Source organism: Durio zibethinus, chromosome 13 (genome assembly GCF_047325235.1).
Source record: "Durio zibethinus cultivar Kanyao isolate XHJ-2024 chromosome 13, ASM4732523v1, whole genome shotgun sequence".
Classification (NCBI taxonomy): domain Eukaryota; kingdom Viridiplantae; phylum Streptophyta; class Magnoliopsida; order Malvales; family Malvaceae; genus Durio; species Durio zibethinus.
The window spans coordinates 5,733,092-5,752,261 of NC_143174.1; the positions used below are offsets into that span (position 1 = coordinate 5,733,092).

Below are 19,170 nucleotides of genomic sequence, written 5' to 3' on the forward strand. Positions count from 1 at the left end.
CTTTATAGCTTGTGCAAAACCTTTCACATAAAGACAACAAACTAGACAAGGAAAAGAACCCCATTCCATATTAAAGAGCAAAGAGCTATGAAGCTGCCCATTGATGTCTTATATAGCTTAAATGGATTATAGCCGAAGGTCATCAACTTCAGACTTCTAGCTTTCTCCCTTTTAGCTTTCAAAACAAAACCATGGTCAAACAACTTTTGGTCATAAGCCTTTTTTGACCATACTAGTAAACCCATGTCTCATGCAAAGAAAAAAAGTGAAAGAGGTGCTGAAATTACTTCAGGAAACAATGGAAATAGGTTACAAAATTTGTTTGGAAGATCAACCAAACCGTGACTACCCATAGGGAGTTAGGCAGCACGGTTTGGCTTAGTCCAAGCTGATTTCTTTTTCTTTGTTTGCTTTAGTTTAGACCAACTAAAGGTTGGTTAAGAAGGATGAAAAGAGAGGTGGAAGAATTTATGGTATGATTGAATAGTGGCTGCCAGAAGGAGAAACAGTAGCTATTATGCAGCACTAGAAAAACAATTTTGTTCCAACCAACTTGGAAAAAATGAAACAGAAACATAGAGCAAATAAGGCTTGAAATTTTATCAACAAACATACTAAACACCAAAGCATGAAAGGAATAAATCAGAACACTTGTAGAAAAGATCATGATAGGAGTAAAAATAGTGTAAAACACATGATATAATCAATAAAACTCTGCTTTGGTATAAGTTGTCTCACTTTTTGAATTTTCTATTTTAACCTTTCTTTTTCTTTTTTTCGTGCTCTCCTTTTTTTTTTCTTTCAGATGCTTCCTCCCCAACCTTTTTCTTTTGGCAGCCCACTTTATTTTCTTTCTCTTTTCTCCTCATTTTTCACCTCCCTATTTGGCTACCTCTTTTTTCAACAGCTTTATTCTCTTTTTTTTTTCTTTTTTTTTACATTCTATTCTTCTTCTTTTTTTGTTCTTTTATTTTTCAGCCCTCCTCTCCTCTTTTTTCTTAATAGAAACCCCCAGCCTCCTTAATGGTTAGGTCAGAAAAAAAAAAAAAAAGAAAAAATCTCGATCTTGATAAACATGAACCCTTGGATGAGATTTCATTCAAGGGTTAAAGCTTGCTCTTTTATTCCTTCAAAGAGGCCATATTTGACCATTGGATCAGGATCAAATAAATATCCAATAGTCCATATTAATTACTACAAAGATGATATCTTTATGCCTTTCAAACATGTGAAAAGACTATTTTACCATTAGTTGCAAAATTTTTAGTAGTTAGATCTTTTTCTTAGAAATCAAGTTTCTAGTGTCATTTTTGGAACTTTAAAATACCAAAAATCATGAAATATTATAAGATTATGATCTGAAAAGTTTCATGAAATTTTGACTCGAAAAGCCTAAATTACGAAAATACCCTTATAAGGGTATTTTAGAATTTCACACTTTTTGGGGTATTGTTATAATTTCAAATGCATAAAAAATCATGAGATATTATAAAACTAGGATCTGGAAAGTTTTATGAAATTTTGATCCCGAAATGCCAAATTATGAAAATACCCCTCAACGGGTATTTTAGTAATTTCACACTTTTCGGGATACCACTATGATTCTAAACTCACCAAAAATCATGAGATGTTACAAAAGTGAGATCTGGAAAGTTTCACAAAATTTTGAGTTCGAGAAGGCCAAATTACAAAAATACCTCTATAAGGGTATTTGGTAATTTCACATTTATCGGGGTATCGCTATGATTTTAAATGCATAAAAAATCATGAAATATTATAGGATTAAGGTTTGAAAGGTTTCACAAAAATTTAAACACGAGAAGTTCAAATTATGAAAATACTCCCATAAAGATATTTTGGTAATTTACCCTTTTTTAGGGTACACTAAAAATTTTAGTGTTTTGAAAAAAATCGTAAATTCAATTTAATAACACTTTGATTTCAATGAGGTTTTGAAATTTCAAAATTAACCTAGACTCCATTAATTTTGATCAAATTTTACATCATTTGATTTTGTTTGACTCACTTTGACCAAAGTTGAGTTTGAATTTTTAATAGGCAAATTTATAAGGTCTTTACAGGTCTTAAATGGTACTTGTAAATGGTCTTATCCTGTTGTTCACAAATGATCCCCGGATCAATCGTGTTGAAAAATGTCTCAAACAAATTTTGGTGTCTACAAATATGATGAACACAATATATGTATATAGTGAATGCATGAGCCAAAGATTTTTCAAATTTTCATCATAATTTTACAACTCAAATTTTGATCTTTCTTTTCCAAACAAGCTGTGCATAAGTGCTGTCATAACATCTAGATTGAGAATCTATCGCTAGATATTGACTTGAGGAGTTGTCACCAATCTTTTTTTATTTAGGTGTGATTGGTCACCAAAGGAATCTATCATTTCAAGGAACACCTAAGCTTGACTAAGGGTCCCTAAAAGAATGGTTCGGGTCCCTAAAAGAATGGTTCGGGTCTATTAACCAAAACAAGGTTTGGGAGTTCAATTACGAGTGAAAAAGGTTATAGCATCCTCACAACGCCCATCAAAAGATGGTACTAGCTCAATTTTATGTTATCCGATAAGCCTTAAAAATTTTATCAAATAATTAATTATTAGAAATTATTCTTAATTAACTCCAATACTTTTGGCAGAAAATTAAGAAAAATTCTCTTACCTCAAGAGTATATAAGGAAACTATTGTTTCTTTTGTAGACATCCATTGTCGAATTATTTAACATTAAAAAAAGATTTAAAAAAAAAGACAAAATGAGTAAGAAATGATGATTGATATAGATCATTTTTTTGTTTGTTTTATTAAAAAAATCATGCTTTTATACAAGAAAAATTGATACTTTTAACTTTTTCTTAAAGCATATTGAGGGTTTTTTATTTTTAAAAAAAAATTGATACTTTTAACTTTTCTTTAAAAATATTTTTTTTTAATTTTATTTTCAAGAAAAATTGATACTTTCAACTTTTCCTTAACAATGTTTTTTTTTTATTTTATTTTCAAGCAAAATTGATACTTTTAACTTTTCCATAAAAATGTTTTTTTTTTATTTTATTTTCAAGGAAAATTGATACTTTCAACTTTTCCTTAAAAATATTTTTTAAAAAATTTTATTTTATATTTTTTAAAATTTATTCATGCAAAAATACTCTTAAAAATAAATAAACACATAAATACAAAAAAAATGCAAAGGAAAATACCAATACAAAACAAACGGCTCGACTGGAGAGTTGGAGCGACTCAGCTCTAGACACAGAAAATGGCTCAAAGGCTCAGTTGGGGAAGTTGGCTCAGCTCGACTTGGCTAGTAAACAGGTCAGAAGCAAGTTGAGGCTCAGGTCGAGTGGCCTAAATGGCAAAATGTGTGGATCCTAAGGTTTACTAAGCTCTAAAACGACGTCATTTTGGTGAGGGTATAAATAGCCCAAATTCAGCCTTTTTGCTTCAGATCTCCCTTCCCATTCTCTTTCTTTCCCCATTTTCCTTCTCTACCTCTCTTTTTAACTGAATGAACTTCGATTGAACTTCAACTGAATTCTAGAAAAAATTGCTAGAATCTGAGTTGGGTCACCCGACGATCGTCAAAAAATTTAACACTTACCGAAATCTTCATCGGATTTTGGAAAATCTTGCCAAAAAAATCAACCAGCGTAGAGAAATTTCGTCAGAATCTAGAAATTTTCCAAAAAATTTCCAAAAAAATTTTTATAAAAAAAAACACTTCCAAATTTTTTTTTTGCTTCATATTTTTCTTTGTTTTCTAATTTTTGCTCTCTGATGTATCTATTTTCTCTCTACTTTTTGAGTATTTATGTATCTCCCTATGTGTTCTTTGATCTTATTTATAGGGCTTCAATTTGAGAGCCTTAAACCAGATGGGATTTCCATCATTTATGACTTTTAACTCTAAACCCTAATTCAGTTTAAACTCCTCAACTCAGTCATTTCCATATTCAACCACTTTTCTCATTTTTTCAGCATTTTTATTTTTTAATTAATTTTTTTTATTTTTTAACAAAAACCAAATGTAAACCCCTAGACAGATTGTGGTGTCTACAAGTGCAATAAATGTGATGATATATGCAACATGTAAGGAATATAGTGAATACAACGCATGAATGCAATGAATACAAAATTCCAACCCAATTTCAAACTTTAAACTTTTTTTCTTTTTCAAATATGCATAATGATGCCATGAGTGAATGCAATATTCTCAGTATGATGCATACATGTAACATATGTGGTGAATGCAATGTATGCTATACAATTCATTTATCTTTTCAATTGTGGTAAATCAGAGGGTTCTCAAAATTCTTTATTTGTCTTCTCACTTCTTTTAACTCATCAACATTTGTGATCTTCAGCATGAGCTATCATGTACCATCAGGAAGTCTTATCTATTATATCATTCAAATATAAAGTTTTTTCTTTTAATGGGATCTTAAGACTCTTTTTTCATGTTTTCTTTTCAGCTTCTCATCATATGTTTCTTCAGCTTCTTTGAAACTAGCGAATAAATGTATCAATTTATTTGTGACCCAATATTCCTCTTCATTAGCTTCATCATCTGATTTCAACATTTGGAATGTTTCTTTTTCATTTGTAAGCCACAAGGATCAACATCCTTTTAAAGTTTTTTCATCTTTCATACTTCATTTTCAATCTATCCTAGTCATTTTCAACTTTTTTGAAATAATGCAAGGATGTTTCATAACAGTCATTGATTCATTTATTATCATTTCAATTTAATGTCAAATGTAATTCATCACATTTGCTTAATTCATCATGGGAAGTAATAAATAGTGAAGAACAAGAAAAATTAAAAAAAAGGGTTTTCATTATAAGATCAAGTCTAGTAAGGAATAAACAAGCAAAAAAACTAGTTCTGGATGAATCATCGTGATAAATGCCAAAAAAGAGTTCATAACATCTAAGATAATGAATACTGAAACAATTCTAGACAAATTAATCCTAAATTCTTTCTCAAAAGTTCATTCCAGTGCTATTTTTTATCTTTCATCAATCTAGGTATTGTCCTTATTTCCTGCAGATCCTCATCAATGCTATTTTTTCAAGTTTCCTTTTTGTTACTTAAATACTTTTTTGAGTTTTCAGTTTAAGTCTTTCTTTTTTTTTTCTTTTTTTTTTTTTCTTTTCCTTTTTTCCTTTTTTAGTTTTCCTTTTTCATTTTCTTTCATTTTTTTTGGCATATCTCTTCCACATATTTTTCTTCTCACTTCATTTTCCTTTGATCATTAGTGACATTTTGATTAAAATTTCCAATAACCCCATTACAAGTTCGTCTTAGTTCAATTCATGATTCTTCACTTTTAGCATTAACATGCAATTGAAATGGACTTTTAAGGGACATAACATAAGCTAGAGTGAGGAGTTATGAAAAAAATAGATAAAATAATCCCAAAATGTATTTGAAGGGTAACAAACCAGGGATAATTTCTTTTCATATAAAACATTTTGTCCTATCAATTTTTTTCCATCTTTTTCTTTTTTCATTTTTTTCTTTCTTTTTCATTATGCTTTTCTCTCTTTTTTTTTTTTTTACACTTTTCATCATTTAAAAAAAAATCTAAGTACAACAGAGTTTTTCTTTTTCTTTTTACCCTTGAAGCCATTAAGGACCTTCACTTTTCTTTTTTCTTTGTTTTTATCATTTTCAAACTTTGCCCACTCCAATGCAGAGGGTAATCCTTAGTTAGGGTTTCTTTCAAAGAAACTCAATAGGCTCTAATGAAGTAGCAATGGATAATTTTACTCATTGTGTAAAAGGTAGAAGAAATATGGTAATTTCTCATTTTAAATATGAATACTTTTCATAAAGAACATTTATTGACTAAGAGTAAATTTGTGAATAAACCATCACAAAAAATCATACACAACAATATTTTCATTTATGAATGAGTGAAATATCATGCTAGCTTCATTTCATGAAATTTGTCTTCTTTTATTTTAATGATCCTAACATATTAAGAGTCTTAACTTATTAATCATATCAACATGAATAATTCTTTCAAAATTGAATATTGAATTATTGTCATGATTGTTTAAACATTCATTATTTAGAATATGGGAATTGGTGAAATATGAAAGGCATGTATATAAAGGCAATGGAATAAAAGAGAAAATGTAATGAAAATGCATTTGTCACTTTATTAAAATGATGAAAGATAGATAAAAAACTAACATACAAGATCCTCAAATGTTCAAAACTTGCATTATTTCTTAAAGTTGCTTATGTGATAGACATTCATAAAAACTCATTTAAAATTATGCCCCCGTATGGTTAAGCAAAGGGTTTTTAATAACACATGTCCTGTTACTATATCAAAATTCACCAATCTATTTTTCACCAAACTTTGTACTTTATACTTCAATGTTGCATAATTTTTTATAGAATGGCTAACAATCTTAAAATGATAGTCACAAGTAGTATTAGCATCATATCACTTAAGGTAGGGAGGTTTCATAGGTTCGAAATAAATTAGTACGATCAAATAGTTCTTAATAAGTTAAAGAAGTAGCTTAATGTATGTCCTAAGAATTGGATCTATGAAAGCTCTTTCTCTTTTCATCAGTTCCTAGGTTGAGTAGCTAACTAAAAGTTGGATGGTTGTGTGACTAATTGATGAGCATAAAGACTTGGGAAGACATTGTTGATGTTTGAATAGTAAGGTTTGTACATCAAATAAGGATAATATGGGTTAAGGCCTCTAACCTATTGTCCCTCATAAATTACCATTTAAGTATCTCTTTCTTGAACCCACACACAAATCTTTTTCAGCTATGTTTCTTTTTTCCTTCTTTTTTTTTTAATTTTTTTACCAACTAAAGACCTTTTTTTTTTTCATTTTTTAATTGAAAAGATCTCCTCTTTCTAGTGCTTCTTTTTTTTTGGTTTTTTCTTTTCAAGAGCTTTCTTTCTCTATTTTTGCTGGTTTTTTCAAGCTTTCTCTTTTCTAAACTCCACTAGTTTTTTCGAGCCTTTTTTTTAATGCCATAAGCTTTTCTTCTCAAGTTTTTTTTTTTTTTTTGGTTTTTTCTCATCCCTACTCTATTACCTCTACAAACTATCTTTGCTAAACCATTACCTCTTCTATTTTTTTGTGTGTTATAGCCCTTTAGTTTTTTTTCTCATCTTACATCAGATAGCTTATTTTCAACCAATTACCTTCATTAGTCCATACATGTGCTTTCCATGCATCCCTTAACATGAAGAACATGGGCTCATTCTTTTCTTTTTTGGTTTTAATTTTGGGCTCTCAACTTATAAGTCTTTGCTTTTTATTGTCCTTTAGTTTGGGCTTCATCATTTAGGCCATCTTTAATGGCTTCCTCTTTTATTGTTTAGGCTTCATTTTTTGTGGCCAATTTGGGCTTATGTCTTAGGCTATTTTAATGGCAAAAAAATGGGCCATTTTAAATTACTAATTTGGGTTCTGTTTAGGCTTTTCAATAGGTCACATCATGGGTCACACATTGGGTTTTTATATAGGTTGCACAATGAGCCCAAAAATAATGGTTTTGGCCTATGTTAGGTCAATCAAGTTCTGTTGTCCCAAAACTAAAATAAAAATCCAAAATTTAGAAAAATTATAAAAAATCAAGTTTGTTTTGAAAGTCTGTTAAGATACTAAGGATTTTTTGAGAGGTTCGTAAAAATCATGTAAAACCTTGAAACCTTGAAAACCTAAAACCCTAAAAGCCTAAAAGCCTAAAATCTTGAAACCTTAAGACCCTAAACCTATCCTTTAATCCTAAATTTAACCAAACTTGAAACCTGAGCCATCTTAAAATTCTAAGGACTTGTATGAAAATCTCATTTGAAATAATTTATTCTCAAATGTTGCCTAGAGGATGGGGTAGTTAGAAAATTTTATTTCACTAAGTTTTTCAAACAATTCTTTTACCAAATAATAATAATAAGATTAAAGAAAAAATGGAAAGAAAAGTGATATCTTAAATATAAATAATTGCATTTAAACTCTTCTTAAAGGTTGAGGAGTTCGAGTGATCTTTATATATTTAAAGATCGAATCCCAAAATTGCATGCCATCATCATGCATAGCATCCATTTGCATCTATTCATCTCTAGATTGTTGTTTGCATTCATTTTTACATGTTTTTGTCTTTTGATTATCACTGTTGATTCTTTGTTAATTGCAACACCATCGTTTTCTTGCATAAAAATGTTCTTCATGAAAAATGGTATTAAAAAATATGGATTTTGAAATAAAACTAAAATAACATTTTGAAGAAAATAATTCTCGATATTTCGCCCAGTGTTAAAGAGTCACTAACAATTATCATCTGCAAATAATATTATTTTTATTTTAAAAGAAATGTTGCGATGAATCTTAGGTGGAAAGAATTATCCTTAAATTCTACTTAGACGTTGGAGAATTATAAGGTAATTTTTTAATTTAAACATTTTCATAATATTCCTAAATAAAGATTTTTAATAAAATTGATTTTTCTCTTAAAAAAAAGTGAAAGGTGATTATTATTAAATTTTAAATTTAAACCATTTTTATCCAAAACCAAATATAACACATATTTAATCAGTACTATTTTTGAATGGGTGTTGTAGGGGTCCTAATCATTCTCCATGCATAATCGAACTTCCAAATCCAACTCTATTTTCAAAAACCAAAAGTATCTTTTTAATAAATCTTAAATTCTTTTTTTAGCTTTATTAAAAAGATAAATTTTTTAAGTAACTAATCACACCTAATAAAAAATATTGGTGGCGACTCTCTTGTTTTGAAATTTTTTAAAATTTTCATATGGTAATCCCTAAAATTGTTATGATAAGTGTAATTTTTTAATTTTACAAATTGAGTTAAGAGATTTTCATATTTGATATTTTAAATTAAATTATATACTATAGTTGTTTCATATACTTCTATTAAATTAAATTAGTTCTTACATTAAAATTGACATTTAATTAATTTTATTTTTTTATCTTTAATCTAACTTCATGCATTGTAATTTAAGAGAAATTAATTATATTATTATTTGTCATTTACTCTACCCATAGTTATTATCATAAACTTTTAAAAATAATAAATTTATCATGAATCTAAAATCACACTCATGTATACTTAAAAAAAATAACTTTCTTTTTTTCTCAACAAGATTTCAATCTTTAATCAAATGCTAAAAGTATTTTTTTAGTCTATTGTACTTAACTTTTTTTTTTATATTATTGTGACTATTTTTAATTTTTTTTGTTTAATAAAACTTTAAATGAACTATATTAACTATTTGGATTTTTTTTTTGAAAAACTCGTGTTCGACATATATATAATAAACGTGAGTGTGAAAGTCAAAAAATTCAAATATGAAAAAATTTGAAAAATAAAGATATCTATATTAAATACATATATGCATTTGGCACTTATTTTAAATTTTAAGTAATATAATAAATAATACATATATATATATTTATATATCAAAGTGTGAACTTTAGTGATTGATCTAAATATCCTTATAAAAATTTAAATTAACAAAATTTTCCTTAAATACTTAACTTTTGTTAATTTATTTAAGTTTAATTTAGATCAACTAAAATTAAAAATAAAGTTTATGTAAAATTAAACTATTTAAAATTTTAAAATTTTAATTATAAAATTATTAAAGGTGATTGACTAAAATATATTTAGTAATTGCTTTTATGAATTTTAATTTACTGAAATTTTTTTATTATTAGACTCTTTTTTATAATTAGATTAATAAAGTGATAAAAATTATTAATTGAAATACTCTTAATAAAATTTGAATTTAAAAAATATTAAAAGTGATTAACTAAAATATGATTAGTAATTTTTTTATAAATTTAATTTAAATAGTTTTTTTACTATTAGATTTCTTTTTTTTTTTATATAAACAAAATGATTTTTCACATCAAATGAAAATACAAATAAAATGAGATCAAAACTTAATGTGCATATGAATAAAATAATTATATGAAATTTGTTTATTTAGTTGTTGTAAAAGCTATTATATATGCAGTTTATATCTATAAATAAATTTATTAAAGATAATCGTAATCAAGTTATTTAATTTTTTTTTCACTTTCAATTTTTTATTTTAATATATTAACTATATATGTATGTTAATAATTTTATTATTTATATGTTTCATAACTTGATTATTTGATTATTGATCACATAACTAAACTTTTTAATCCTTGATATAATTCTTTAATGTATTATTTTTATAGTTTAGTCTAACTTCTATAATTAATTTTTTTTTGTATTTTTTTTCTAGAATTTTATAATTGTTATTCTCATGAACGCAAACTAATATCAAATAAAATACAAATTAATTACATATTCTCCACCAACAATTACCACTATATGATTCATTGAATATTTGAATTGGATTTTTTACTTGTAGAATTAGATAATTTAGAAGGTGGAGGAGCGATTAGTAGCTCAAAATTGAGTCTAGTCAAATTTTTACAAGAATTGTTTACATTGATTGAAACAATAATTAATTTAATTTTCTCTTAAGTTTTATCTTAATATGCATATATATGACTATTTTAAATATCAAGATTATTTAACTTTTTCAATTGTATTAAATTACTCATTATTTTGTAATCCAGATGATTGAATGATCTAATATGAATTATTCTAAGTAAAAAATTATCAAGTGAAGTAAAATTAATTATTTTTGGTGATTTCTTTAAAGGTATGATAAAATTCATTGGAATTATCTTTTGAAAGTGTTTATGTCAAAATTACATTCATTCATGAAAATTGATTTTGTTAATATTGAAAATGAAATCATTATAAATTATATAAGTATTACATAACAAGTTTATTATTCTTAAAATTTGAATTTTCTTAAGAATACATGACAAGTACCGATGTTAGAAATTTAGTTTATTTTATTTTTTAAAATTAAGTATTTTAATATTTTTATATAATAAAAATTTATGTATTATAAAAATTTTTAAATAAAAAATTAAGCTTTTAATTGATAAAACATATAATTACATTCAACTGATGAAAGTACTAATGTAAGATTATTCTAAACAGAAAAATGAGATGACAAATTTATTAGTTTTACATAACTCTCTCTTCTCCATATAACAAAGAAGGTTAGTAATATATGATATTTAAATAAAAAAAATATACAAATATATTGATTTCAAATTTCTTTAAGATTAATATAAAACTCTTTTATTTATAGAAATATTGTATACTCATTCATTTTTTCTTTTATGTCAGTTCAAGAATGTTCTTTGTTATATCAAAAATTTTAAAGTTGTCATATAAGATAATATTTGTTCAAAAGAATTGAAATTTATCAAATTAATGATTAATTTACATCTAAAATAAAAAAAATTATTATAAATTATAATTTAACTAAACCTAAAAGTAATATAAAGGCATTCATTAGCAAAATTCATTTGATGAATATTATTTAATTGTGTATCTAGTATTTCAATCATTTTGAATTTTGATTTTTTATAATTTCAAGTTGGATTTTACACTTACATTGAGAGACTAATTAGGTTGAATCAAGTTTTATCATTTACTTTTATTCATAGTGTACTCAATTATTCATTTATGGACCTGAACAAATTTAACTTAATAATTGGTACATGCTTTTCTTTGTTTAAAATATTAGATTCAAGTCATTTTAAATTCAAATAAAAAAGAATTATACTAAATTACTTATAATTGCAATTTTACTTTAGAAATACTCTTAAAATTAATTAACTAATTCAATCATAAAAACAATAAAAATAAAACATTGAAGATGAAAGGAACAAAGCTTAAATAAAGAACTTTTAAATTGTTATGGAAGATGAATAACTAATATTGGATTTTGATTGAGTTACTAATTCAATTTGGATTTTGGTAATGTTCAATCATTTCAAATTTTAAACAACTATTAAGTTATTGCTTCTTAAAATCAATTGAAATAGAGTCAAGTTAGTTCATTTTTATATTTATGTGCATTATATTATTTTTAGTTTAATTAAAATTTAAAATGAATAAAACATTTATTTATACTTAACTTGAATTTTGAATTGTTTCAAGTTTAAGTTCGTTAATCCATGTTAATTTAGCAAGACTTTTGTGGCATTGATAACAAATTTCAAAACAGAATAAAAATATAACGCAATAAAAATTTAAGTACAAAAGTGATTGAGATATATTAATGATAATTTTAGAAAAAAAAAATCCTTATGCCCAAGTTTTGTAGAGATTAATGAATTTTTTTTTTTTTTTGAGAATTTTGAAATTCGTATGATAAAAATGTTAATTTAGATCAATAAGTTTATAATCATTCATTTGTTAATCAAGTTGTTACTATATGGGTTAAGGGAAAGAATTTAAACATTTCATTTGGAAGAGATCATATCATAGAGTTAAACATTATTTAAAATGTTATGACCCCTTATAATATTATTTACACTTTCCAATTAGGGAAGTTAATTAGCATCAAAATATCAAAAAAGTCAATTTGAACTATGGTAATAAGAATGAAGTAACAATTAAAAAAAATACCATCTTGTCATATAGTAGAAAATTATTTTATGGAGAATGTGAAATATTCTTTACTCTTTCCAAATAGAAAAGTAGATTGGTACCAAAATATAAAAAAAGTTATTTTGATTGATGGTAATAAAATTGAATCAACAATTAAAAATATACCATTTTTTAATTAGTAGAATAAATTTTTATGGAGAACATGGAGGTAATTATTGTGAATTTAATATTTTAAAATGATGTTTGTTTAATTTTTATAAATTTTATTTAGCCAAATTAGTTTTCATTACTTTTATCATATATATATATATAACAAACTTTTTACACAAAATTACATGCTGAAAAATAGAAACCTAAAGCAAAGTTTATTACTTCCATTGGTGACATAATATTCAAAATTTTCAATATTTTATATGCAACTGTACTTTGCTAATAGGTATGAAAATATATACAATAATAATTCAATCAAATCATCAATAAAACTTATTTTAATATGTGTTATTTTTCCATGAACTAAAATTTTTGAAGAATATCTTAGAAATATTTACTTAATATATATTATATATATTTATTTAATTTAGTTTTAATACTTGCATAAGTATAAAAAGTTATGATTTTAACTTATCTTTATGTATTAAACTATGGATAGCAAACTAAAAGATTTACTTATGTTTTTCAAGTAATTTAAACTTGAATTTTTTTTTCTTTCTTTCTTTACCTTACAAGTTACACTATATAGCATACGTTGTCATTTTTATTTTTTTTTAGATATACACAAATCAATGATAACATATTAATAGATAATTAATAGTTAACAATTAATCATTAAAAACTTAAATGTACTTAGTATAACTTAGTAGTAATCATCGATAATTTAATATTAAATTAGTGATAACTTAATTGTAAATGAATAATGATTTAGTAGTAGATAATTGATACTTTTTAGTAAATTAGTAATAATATAATAACATATACATAATACCTTAATGATAAATCAATTATAATATAGTTGTAAATGCATAATAACATAGTCCTAAATTAAGGATAACTTAACAAAAAAAAGTGATAATTTAGTAGTTAATTACTGATAACTTAGAAATAAATATATGGTAACTTAATAGTAAATTGTAATAATTTAATAGAAAAGTAGTTTTAGCTTAATAGTAATTAATTAACAATAATAAAATCATAAATAATTTAGTAGTAAGTTAATGATAAATTAGTAGTAAATAATTAATAATTTAACAGTTAATCATTGAAAACTTAAAAATAAATCAATATAATTTAAGAGTAAATAATTAATAATATAATAGTTAATAAATGATAACTTAATAATAAATCACGCATAATTTAATATAAATTAGTAATAACTTGGTAGCAAATTATAGATAATTTAGTGGTAAATTGATGATAATTTGGTAATAAATAATAAAAAATTAAGTAATAAATCAATAATAACATAATAGTAAATATGTAAAAATATAATTGTAAATCATTATAAATTAATAATTTAGTTGTAAATCACTAATAACATAATAGTAAATTACAATGATAATTTAGTAGTAAATTAGTTAATTATTTATAATATTTTAGTGAATTATTGGAAAATTAGTAGAAATTAATTATAAATTTATAATAAATCATTAATAACTTAGTTGAAATCACCAAGAATTTAATAAAAATAATTAATAAGTTAATGATAAATCATTTATAACTTAATGGCAATCATTCATAAATTAGAAATAAATTATTGATAACTTAATAGTAAATAATTGATAACATAACTGTCCATTATTGATAACTTTTTTATACTTGAAGTTGCAAAAATTGAATCCTGATTACTAGCATAAAGGAAATCAAAACTTTCGTTTTGAAGACTATAATAAACCTACCATGAACCTATTTAATAAAAAAATCAATGAAAAAATTCTAAATTTGAATAAAACAATAATGTTATCATATAGAAAAAAAATTATCTCATATATTATTAGTAAATTTTTTAAATTCCATGTTTCATAGTTGCAAATAAATAACAATATATTAATAAATCATTGATAGGTTAATAAATAATAAATGATAACTTAGTAGTTAATCATTGATAACTTAATAGTAAATTAGTGATAATTTAATAGTAAATCAATGTCAATTTAGTAATAATTAATTGATAAATTTATTAGTTAATTATAAATAACTTAATAATAAATCAATGATAATTTAATAATTAATAATTGAAAACTTAAAAGTAAATCAATATAACTTAATAGTAGTTGATCACCAATAACTTAAGAGTAAATCATGAATAATTTAATGTAAATTAGTGATAATTTGATAATGAATCATGGTTAATTTAGTAATAAATTTATGATAATTTTGTAGTAAATAATCGAAAGCTAAATAATAAATCAATAACAACAGAATAGTAAATGTATAATAACATAATAGGAAATTATTGATAATTTAATATAAATTATTGATAACTTAATAGTAAATCATTAATAATTTAATTGTAAATCAATGATAATTTAATAGTAAATTAGTTAATTATTGATAGCTTTGTAATAAATCATTGATAAATTAGAGTTTTTTTTCCATATCAAGATGCATTGAAATCTTTGTTCCCAAATGGGGATAGCATTTATCTTATTTCCCTAAATAACGTATTTCAAGCCGCATAAATTGTCAAAATGCTTAAGTGGCAAAAACTATCACTTGACCATTAATCTTTTTTCATTTTCCTTTTTCTTCATTTTTTTACTATTTATCGTGGTCACCAACAGAAAGATCAATCTTGCCATGCTAAACACTCGATTTTGCCTTTTTTAAGTTTGCAAGCAATCGTCCATCTTCTGTTTTGGTGATCACAATAGAGAGATTTTGTTACAGCTCATAAGTTAATTTTCATTGAGATGTGCATTTGGGTCAACAGGATTTTAGTTTTCACAGCTATCAGCCCCTTATCTATTCTCGTCTATAGAAGCAACTAACTTGACTTCTTTAATTGCAAGAGCCATAACGACAAGATTAGATTATATAAAACCATGCTTGGGTTATGTCTATGAAAATATATTTTCCATTGGAAGCTCCACCTTTTTGATATTTTACATAGTACTCGATTTTTTTTTCTAGAATTTTTTAAAATGAGTGTAGAAAATATCATGTAGTTTGGTCATTTGATTCGCGATGCTCTGTGCCTGACTGTAGACTCCTGTAAAAGAATAGTTTTTTCTAATTTTTCCATAACATTTTTGCATCATCATCATCTTGCTTAATGCTCCAGGCCCAGTGTAGGTGAGGATCTATGCAATCAAATCCCAAATCCCACTAATCAAAACCTCTTCCCAGTTGTATTCAACTATCACCATTTCTTGTTTTGTATGGATATCATAAAAGAAAGAGATTTCTTCTATAAATGGTGTTTTATTTGTAATAAAAAAGAGATGGACAAAGGATTGCAGTCCCACTTGTATGCTATGGCCACTCACGCCCCGTCGTGGACCTCTTTTACCATCCAATTACTCCAGATGGCGTTTTCCTCATTAGCAAAGATTTAAATAGCGGTCGATAGCGGTATAATGATCGTTATTTCGTGGTCGCGTCACCATTCGTCACCGTTGTATTGATGAAAAAATGAAAAAAAATTTGAATCTCATCTATAACAGACGTGTTGTGATCATGAATTACGACGTAATGTTGAATAGTGACAATAGTGGTCCGTTATTATCCGCTATTTCGTTTTTCATTCAAAAATTAAAAAAAAAATTTATTTGATTTTGTTTAAAAAGTTAAAATAAAAACAACAAGAAAAAAATAAATATCAATTTACAAATTCAAAAAAAAAATCACAAAACTTAAACTTCCAAAAATATTAATTCTTTTATATTCAACTTCAATCAAGATCATATATATGCAGTTTAAGGTAAGTAATTAATTCAGCACTTAAATTATTTTTTTTTTTTAATTTCTAAATTTACCATGATTTTGTGTGTTTGGGATTGGATTGGATGGAGATGAGCAGATGAGAGATGGGGATGAGAATGAAGGTTTGGAGAAAAAAAATTATTGAATACAAGGTGAGGGATGAGAAGTTGTGTGAGTTTGTGTAATTTATTCAAGAGGCAGAAGAAGTAGACTTGAGGCTATTATTGTTGAAGATTACCCACAACATGGAAGCTGCCAAGTTTGATTTACTGTAAATCCATAAAAAGCAATGCTCTTCACCAATAAATAGTAATGCTCTTACTTAATTTATGGATATCTAATAATTTATTATTTGATTTATGTATAATATAATTCAGTAATAATTTGATAAGTACGGTAATTAAATAATTAAACATATCATTTATTATGATTATTTATTTTTCACATGTTTATTTATCTCTTGTTATTTTCTAATCAATCATATGAATAATTTTTTAAATATGAATATTTTACTATAAATATTTTTTTTTAAATAAATAAAACACATGATATGATATAAATTACTTTAAAATTCATAAAATAAGAGGTTTTATAATTAATAATTAAAATTATTATATTTTATAGCAAGTTGAGTAAAATTTTAAAAAATTCACGATCGCGATAGTTGCAATGATTGTAAAAATTTTCGTTATATCTGCAATCGTGACAAATGCAATGCGTTCCAAAATATGACTGTTATCACAATTTAAATCCCTACTTATTAGTCTCTGCAAAGATTCTAGTTCCATTGGGAGGAATTGAGAAATTGGAGATTGTATAGGAACATTTGAAGGACATAAGGGTGCGTTGTGGGGTGTTTGCTTGGATACAAATTCATTAAGTGCAGCTTTCGGTTTAGGTGACTTTACTGCAAAAGTCTGGGATGCACTGACAGGTGATGAATTGTACTAATTTGAACACAAGCATATTGTTCGAGCTTGTGCTTTTTCAAAGGATATACATCTTGTATTGATTGACTAGGGAAGTAGAGAAAGTCCATCGTATTTATGATTTGAAACATTCAGACGCACCTCCAAGGGAAGGCAAATCTCCTGGTTCAATCAAAACTGTTGTGTGGATTCAAAGTGATCAGACACTATTAAGACTAGGGGTGTAAATAATACATTAGTACTCACAAGCTACTCGAGTTCGATTCGAAAAAAACTCGAATTCAGTTTGATTATTGTCGAGTCGAGCTCGAACTCGAGTAACTCGACTTATCGATCGAGCCGAATTCGAGTATTCTTATATTTGACTCGAGCAGCTCGCGAGCCTAATCGAGCTTTTATATTTAAATATATTTTTAATATTTTAATTAATAAAATATTTCGAGTCCGAGTTTGAGTTCGAATTCAAGCTTGAATAATCGAACTCTTATCGAGTATACAAATCGAGCTTATTTTTACATATTAATCGAGCTTAATCGAACGAGCTCGAGTAGCTCGAATTCAATCACGAATCGAAGTCGAGCTTGAAAAATAAAACTCGATCGAGCTCGAGCCGAGTATCGAGCCCCGAGTTGTGAGTCGAGCTCGAGCTTCTCACTATTTGACTCGACTCAGCTCGTTTACACCCCTAATTAAGACAATATGGAGGAGTGGGAAACTAGTTTAAACACTAGAGACCAAGTCATATGTGACTTATGCTGAAGTGAGTTAAGATGGTCAATACATCACAACTGCAGATGGATATACGGTTAAGTTCTGGGATGCAAACCGCTTTGGGTTGGTAAAAAGCTACAACATACCATGCACGGTTATATCAGACTTACTAGAGCTGAAGTATGGAAGTAAATTCATTGCCAGATGAGAAGATATATGGGTTTGTGCTTTTTATTTTCACACTGGGGACGAGATAGCATGCCATAAGGGTCAACATGGTTGTCCCTGCGTGTGTTTCTCACCAGGAGAGGAATTATATGCCTTAGGATCTGAGGATGGAACCATTAGAAAATTGCAGATAGTTTTTTCCTTGTAAGCAGTGGTACAACAGTGACGTGGCTTCAATATTTCATTTAGGGAAAAAAATTAAAAGAACCCTCATACGAGAATAAAGATTTTAATTCATCTTGCTGTGTAAAAAAACTCTTATAAATTAATAATAAATAAGTTATAATTTTAGAATAAATCATCAGTAACTTATTAAAAAATTATCAATAATTTAATAATAAATCATTCATAAATTAATAACAAATCAATACTAATTTAATAGTAAATCATTGATAATTTAGTAATATATCATAAATAGTTTAATAATAAATTGTTAATAAAATTATAATAAATTAATGATAATTTAATTATCAATAATTGATAAATTTTTTATATTTAAAGTTATTAAAAATTAAATCTTGAATACTAACAAAAATAAAGTTAAAAATTTCATTTTGGAAGATTAAAATAGATCTATAAAGAACCTATTTAATAAAAATTTAGTTACAAAAATTTTAAATTTAAATAAAATAATAATATTATTACATAAAAAATTACAAAAAAAACTAATTACTAAAAAATTAATTATTAAAATTATATTAAAAAATTATCAAAATTTTATCATTGATCCCAGAGGCAAAATCGTGTTACTCATGTTTTCATGGGCCGCCCAGCTCTTATTCCTTTTTGTTTTAGTTTTAGTTTTTTGTTAAAACGTGCTATGTGAATTAAGATAATTG

The 19,170-nt window shown here is 25.5% G+C and overlaps 1 pseudogene; it reads left to right on the forward strand.

Annotated features, from left to right (window-relative positions):
- LOC111303959 (uncharacterized) overlaps positions 1–18,500 on the forward strand; it is a 29,802-nt pseudogene extending 11,302 nt beyond the window's left edge.
- Positions 18,501–19,170: the final 670 nt, after the last annotated feature.